We start from the raw sequence: 7971 nt of genomic DNA, 5'->3' as shown, positions 1-7971 counted from the left end.
TGATTATGACTGTTCAGTTGTTTGGTGTTGATGATTAGCATGCGGTATGTGATGCATGCATTTCATAATCATGTTGTGGGCTGTATCCCTTATGGTGGTGGGACAGCAGTAGCTAATTCCCATTGTGTGGAATTGGTGAGAGAAGTAGCCGAATCTTTATGGTGGTGGATCGGTGAGATGGGTTATCCCATGTTTGGTACCACATGCATTTAGTTGCATTGCATTAGGTTGTTGTGTATAATTGTAACATGAATGGAAGTTGTCCAATGTTATGATTTGTGTGTATTTTGGTATGTATGTTGCTATATTATCTGAATATAATTGATTTGGGTGAATAATGTATGGATGAAGTTGTATTGTTTATATACCTATAACATTTGTTAATGCGAATGAAACTCACCCTTACTGTTGTTATTTTTCAGATTGAGGAGTAGCTTGTGTACTTGGTGAGGATTAGCTCGTCAAGTAGTTCGTTAGAGTCGGTTGGGTCAGTGTCATGCTCTGGTCGTGTAACACCGGGAACGTTGTTTTAGAATTGGCTGATAAACTTCTGTTTTGTTTATGGTTTATGGTTGAATTATGAGTCTTCGACTCCAGATGTTTGATTATTCAGTTGTTAAGAAGATTCCGCTGTGTTAACATGCTACCTGAATAATTTTTGGTTTATCGTTCCTTTATGGCATGACATGAATGTTGTTTATTTTGTTGGCGTTGTAATACTCTTCTTCATGTTTTACTCTGATTTTAATGTTAATTTCCGCGGGGTTAGAAGGGTGTTACAATAGTGGTATCAGAGCATAGTCGGTCGTTTGAGTCAGAGTCTTAGTGTCGGTTAATCCTTCGTATACGACTAGTGTAAAGTTGACACTGTCGATACTTCTTGTTCTAATGAATATTGTCTGATATATAGCAGAACAATGGCCGGAAGAGGGGGAAGAAATGACGACGCGATCGCTGAGGCTCTGGGCATGATTGCTGGTGTGTTGGGAGGGAATGCCAATGGAGCTGGTATTGGTGCTGACAGGCAGCTGAATAGCTTTCAGAGGAACAATCCTCCTTTGTTCAAAGGCACGCACGATCCCGAAGGCGCTCAGAAGTGGCTGAAGGAAATTGAAAGGATCTTTAGGGTGATCGATTGTGCTGAAAATCTGAAGGTGAGGTACGGGACTCACATGCTGTCTGAAGAAGCTGATGATTGGTGGATGGCTAGTAGAGATGAACTTGAATCTGCAGGTGTAGCGATCACTTGGGCTGTGTTCAAGAGAGAATTCTTGCGGAGGTACTTTCCTGAGGATGTTAGAGGCAGGAAAGAGATTGAATTTTTGGAGCTGACACAAGGTAACATGACTGTGCCAGAGTATGCGTCCAAGTTTGTGGAGCTAGCAAAGTATTATGTTCACTATAACAATGATGAAGCGAGCGAATTTTCGAAGTGTGTTAAGTTCGAGAATGGTCTCCGTGATGAAATTAAGCAGGGAATCAGGTACCAAAGGATTCGTCGGTTTGCTGATTTGGTAGATTGTAGTAGAATCTACGAAGAGGACAACCTGAAGCTGAAGTCATCTCACTCCCGTGAGTTAGTTGACAAGAAAGGGAAGAAGCCTATGGACCGTGGTAAACCATATGGTAGAGGTAATTATAAAGCTAGAAGTTGGAAGAAGCCTAGTGGGGGAGACTCTAGTGCTCCTGTTAAGTGCTTTAAGTGTGGGGAACCTGGACATCGTGTTCACGAGTGCAAAAGTGAAGAGAAGAAGTGCTACCGGTGTGGTAAAGCAGGCCACATTGCTGCTGACTGCAAGGGAAGGACTGTGACTTGTTATAACTGTGGTGAAGAGGGCCATATCAGTCCACAGTGTCCTAAGCCAAAGAAGAATCAAACTGGGGGTAAAGTTTTCGCTTTATCAGGTTCAGAGACTACTCCGGAGGATCGATTGATTAAAGGTACGTGTTTTATCCATGGCACTCCTTTAATTGCAATAATAGATACTGGAGCAACTCACTCGTTTATTTCATTGGATTGTGCTAAACGTCTGAACTTGGAAATATCTGATATTCATGGAAGTATGATCATTGACACTCCTGCGTCGGGTTCAGTGACTACTTCGTTTGCCTGTTTGAACTGTCCAATTGATATTTTTGGTAGAGAGTTCGGAATGGACTTAGTATGCCTTCCGTTGGAACAACTTGATGTCATCCTGGGTATGAATTGGTTGCAATTTAATCGGGTTCATATCAACTGTTTCACGAAGACAGTTATTTTTCCTGAAGATGTCCGAGTCGAGGATTTAGCAATGACTGCTAGACAAGTGGATGAAGCCATGAAGGGCGGGGCCGCCGTGTTTATGTTGATTGCATCCATGGAAGTGAAGAAGAAAGCGGTGAGTAGTGATTTACCAGTAGTATGTGAATTTCCAGAAGTTTTTCCAGAAGATGTAAGAGAGTTACCGCCAGAGAGGGAGGTAGAATTTGCTATTGAGTTAGTCCCTGGGACTAGTCCTGTGTCGATGGCGCCGTATCGTATGTCGGCATCTGAATTAGCAGAATTGAAGAGTCAACTGGAAGAGTTACTGGAAAAAGAATTCATTCGTCCTAGTGTGTCGCCGTGGGGTGCGCCGGTGTTGTTGGTAAAGAAGAAAGAAGGCTCTATGAGACTGTGTGTGGATTATAGACAGCTGAATAAAGTTACTATCAAGAATCGGTATCCATTACCGAGGATTGATGATTTAATGGATCAACTGGTTGGTGCGAGTGTGTTTAGCAAAATTGACTTGAGGTCGGGATATCATCAGATTCGGGTGAAGACGGACGATATTCAGAAAACAGCATTTAGAACGAGGTATGGTCATTACGAGTATACAGTGATGCCATTTGGAGTAACTAATGCGCCGGGGGTTTTCATGGAATATATGAATAGGATCTTCCATCCTTATTTGGATCAGTTTGTGGTGGTATTTATCGATGACATTCTAATATATTCTAAGAGTGAAGAAGAACATGCAGAGCATCTGAGAGTGGTATTAGAACTACTGAAGGAAAAGAAACTTTATGCGAAACTGTCAAAGTGTGAGTTCTGGCTAAGTGAAGTAAGCTTTCTCGGGCATGTAATTTCTAAAGATGGTATTGCCGTTGACCCAACGAAAGTAGAAGCAGTGTCTCAATGGGAAGCTCCGAAGTCAGTTTCCGAAATCCGTAGTTTCCTTGGTCTTGCGGGCTACTATAGAAAGTTCATTGAAGGTTTCTCGAAGTTAGCGTTACCGTTAACTAAGTTGACTAGGAAGGGTCAAGCATTCATCTGGGATTCGAAATGTGAAGAAGGATTTCAAGAATTGAAAAGGAGATTGACTAGTGCACCGATCTTGATTTTGCCGAATCCGGCGGAATCTTTTGTTGTATATTGCGATGCTTCATTGTTGGGATTAGGAGGTGTACTAATGCAGAATCAACAGGTAGTCGCGTATGCGTCGAGGCAACTCAAAGTACATGAGAGAAACTATCCGACTCATGACTTAGAGTTGGCAGCAGTGGTATTTGTGTTGAAATTGTGGAGACACTATCTGTATGGTTCGAGGTTTGAAGTGTTTAGTGACCACAAGAGCCTGAAGTACCTCTTTGATCAAAAAGAGTTGAATATGAGACAAAGGAGATGGTTAGAATTTCTCAAGGATTATGATTTTGAACTGAATTACCATCCGGGTAAAGCAAATGTTGTTGCCGATGCTTTGAGTAGGAAGTCCTTGCATATGTCTATGCTTATGGCGAGAGAATTGGATTTAATTGAACAATTCCGAGATTTGAGTTTAGTATGCGAAGACACTCCTGTCAGTGTTAAGTTGGGCATGCTGAAGTTGACTAGTGGCATTCTGGAAGAGATTCGGGAAGGTCAGAAAGTTGATGTAGAGTTAGTGGATAAATTGACTCTAATTAACCAAGGCAAGGGAGGTGAATTCAGAATCGACGAGAATGGTATTATAAGGTTTGGTAATCGTGTTTGTGTTCCTAATGTTTCTGAATTGAGGAAGAGTATTCTCGAAGAAGGACATCGTAGTGGATTGAGTATACATCCTGGTGCGACCAAGATGTATCATGATTTGAAGAAGCTGTTTTGGTGGCCTGGAATGAAGAAAGAAATAGCTGAATTCGTCTATGCTTGTTTAACTTGTCAGAAGTCGAAGGTTGAGCATCAGAAACCATATGGAGCTATGCAACCGTTATTTATTCCGGAATGGAAGTGGGATAGTATATCTATGGATTTTGTTTCTGGATTGCCGAGAACGGTGAAGAACTATGAAGCCATTTGGGTCATAGTGGATAGGTTGACTAAGTCTGCTCACTTTATACCAATGAGAATGGATTACTCAATGGAGAAGCTGGCTCAATTGTACATTGAGAAGATAGTGAGTTTACATGGTATTCCTTCGAGTATCGTGTCAGATAGAGATCCAAGGTTTACATCCAAATTTTGGGAAGGGTTGCAGAAGGCTTTGGGTACTAAGCTGAGATTGAGTTCTGCTTATCATCCGCAGATGGACGGACAGACGGAAAGAACTATCCAATCGCTAGAGGATTTATTGCGTGCTTGTGTGTTGGAAAGGAGTGGTACTTGGGATAGTTATCTACCCTTGATCGAATTTACCTACAATAATAGTTTTCACTCGAGCATTGGTATGGCTCCGTTTGAAGCTTTGTATGGTCGGAGATGTAGAACGCCTTTATGTTGGTATGAATCTGGCGAAGGTGCGGTGATTGGACCAGAGATTGTTCAAGAAACGACAGAAAAGATTAAGATGATTCAGGAGAAGATGAAGGCTTCTCAGAGTCGTCAGAAGAGTTATCATGACAAGAGACGGAGAACTCTTGAGTTTCAAGAAGGAGATCACGTGTTTATGAGAGTTACACCTATGACTGGTATCGGACGAGCTCTAAAGTCAAGGAAATTAACTCCGCGTTTTATTGGTCCGTTTCAGATTTCAGAAAGAGTGGGAGAGGTGGCGTATCGCATTGCGTTACCACCGACACTTGCGAATTTGCATGATGTATTCCATGTGTCGCAGTTGAGGAAATACATTGCTGATCCGTCACATGTTATCCAAGTGGATGATGTACAGGTAAAGGATAATCTGACAGTTGAAGCTTTGCCTACGAGGATTGAAGATCGGAAGGTGAAACAATTGCGTGGCAAGGAGATAGCGTTGGTCAGAGTAGCTTGGGGAGGACCAGCCGGTGGAAATGTTACATGGGAATTGGAGAGCCAGATGAAGGACTCCTACCCAGAACTCTTTGCCTAAGGTATGTTTTCGAGGACGAAAACTTTTCTAGTGGGGGAGAGTTGTAACACCCCATAAAATTCTTTATTTAATTTAATTAAATTTTTATTAAATATTAGAATTAAGTGGAATTATTTGGGAATAGGGATGAAATAAGGCTAATGGGCCAGTGTTGTAAGTAGCAGTTGGGGGGTGTATCAGTTGCAAAGCCCTTTTTCTAAAATAAAGTTATATTTTCATAAAAATAGAAAAGAGGAGTATTTTTGTGAAAAAGAGAATCAAAAGGGAGCAGAGGAGATTGAACGTGAAATTGGGAGAAGAGCAAGTGCGAAGAGGAAGAGCATTCAAGGATTCGACATCGAGGTAAGGGGGGATTCTTCTCATTAACCTCTATTATGGGTTGTATGAATGATTCGATGGAATTTGTATGTTAGGATTTCGAATTGGATTATATGTCGGATTGGGGTTTTGGGGTTTATAGAACTTTGATTCAATTTAGGTTGTGAATGATGATTGGTGATGATCAATGATGTTAAACATGATTAGAAGTATGTGTAAACGTGCATTTTATGTCGTATGTGTGGTTTATGCTGCTGAAATTCGTGCTGGAATGATTTGAGAGTATTTGGGAGGCATAGAATGCTGTTTTCTGCAGGTTGGGATTTCTGAAATCACCGGTTCGCGCCGCGTGCACAGGGTGGCGCCGCGAACAGGTGGACTGAATGGTAAGATGTTTTGATACGCACAGGTCGCGCCGCGTACCTGTGTTGGCGCCGCGAAGGCGTAACTTTTCCTCGCGTCGCGCCGCGTGCAGGTGTTGGCGCCGCGAAGGCGTAACTTTTCCTCGCTTCGCGCCGCGTGTGGATGTTGGCGCCGCGTGCTGTGCTGTTTGGATTTTTTTGTTAAAGTTTAACGATGTATAACTTTTTTAACTGTTAGTCTGTTTGATGTGCCGTTTCGAACATAGTGAGACTAATTCAGTGAGATATGCAATAAAACAGTGTTTGAGTTGTGACTCGAATTTAATTTAAACACTTGATTTAATTGGTTGTGGTGGTTTATATTGTTATTGCATTGGTTGATGATTATGACTGTTCAGTTGTTTGGTGTTGATGATTAGCATGCGGTATGTGATGCATGCATTTCATAATCATGTTGTGGGCTGTATCCCTTATGGTGGTGGGACAGCGGTAGCTAATTCCCATTGTGTGGAATTGGTGAGAGAAGTAGCCGAATCTTTATGGTGGTGGATCGGTGAGATGGGTTATCCCATGTTTGGTACCACATGCATTTAGTTGCATTGCATTAGGTTGTTGTGTATAATTGTAACATGAATGGAAGTTGTCCAATGTTATGATTTGTGTGTATTTTGGTATGTATGTTGCTATATTATCTGAATATAATTGATTTGGGTGAATAATGTATGGATGAAGTTGTATTGTTTATATACCTATAACATTTGTTAATGCGAATGAAACTCACCCTTACTGTTGTTATTTTTCAGATTGAGGAGTAGCTTGTGTACTTGGTGAGGATTAGCTCGTCAAGTAGTTCGTTAGAGTCGGTTGGGTCAGTGTCATGCTCTGGTCGTGTAACACCGGGAACGTTGTTTTAGAATTGGCTGATAAACTTCTGTTTTGTTTATGGTTTATGGTTGAATTATGAGTCTTCGACTCCAGATGTTTGATTATTCAGTTGTTAAGAAGATTCCGCTGTGTTAACATGCTACCTGAATAATTTTTGGTTTATCGTTCCTTTATGGCATGACATGAATGTTGTTTATTTTGTTGGCGTTGTAATACTCTTCTTCATGTTTTACTCTGATTTTAATGTTAATTTCCGCGGGGTTAGAAGGGTGTTACAAGAGACGCGCTTGTTGATAGAGGCTAACACTAGAAAGGAGAGACATGTCATCTTCAATGAGTAGCATATGAATTTTATGACTTTCTTTAATAATTTCCTTGTGATAGTTTCCCTGACTCCCCTGGCTTTTGGCTTGTATATAGGATATGTGTAACATAACGGTGCTTCAAATAAAAAGGACGCCTAGGATCACTCTTTTACCTGTGGAAGTCGTCCATGTGTTGACTACTGGAAGAATTCCAAATGTGGGCCACGTTGCTAATCTGGCATTTTTTAACCTTCCTATCGCAACCAATACAAGGGTATTAGGTTCTCCTAATCGACATGTAGTGGGAGGTGCCTCACAAACTCCATCATGTGCTATCGTCATTTAGTTCTCTAGGGTATATTCTCTTGATGTGCCTTCTGGGAGAGGGAAAAATGATAAAAGACCCCAAATAATTATGCAAGATTTGAAAGGAACTGGTCTAGAGAAAAACTGAACCTTGATCCTGGGTGTCTTGTCGCCAATACTAATGGCTCACCCTGGTCGCCGAATGGCCAAGAACTTCAATCTTTTATCTCTGAAGAAGATTATGCTAATTTTTCAATAAAGGTTGAAGGTGTTCTTCAAGAAGAGTTGGAAGGAATGTCATATTAAATGCATTGGCCATTAGTTGGCCTAGAATTTGGTTCCACCAGAAGGGGAAAAATCTTCCTTTCAAACCATCTTTGAAAATAGAAAGAGGCGTATGTGGAGTGCGTTAATGCTTTCACTATCAGGCGAAAGTGGTTTTTGGAGGAGCTCACAAAGACAAGTGGTATGTTGACGAAGATTGGGAATGAGATACCATTTTTCAGTACC

This window comes from Vicia villosa, linkage group LG2 (genome assembly GCF_029867415.1).
Source record: "Vicia villosa cultivar HV-30 ecotype Madison, WI linkage group LG2, Vvil1.0, whole genome shotgun sequence".
In the NCBI taxonomy this organism is placed as follows: Eukaryota; Viridiplantae; Streptophyta; class Magnoliopsida; order Fabales; family Fabaceae; genus Vicia; species Vicia villosa.
This window is presented reverse-complemented; position numbering follows the sequence as displayed.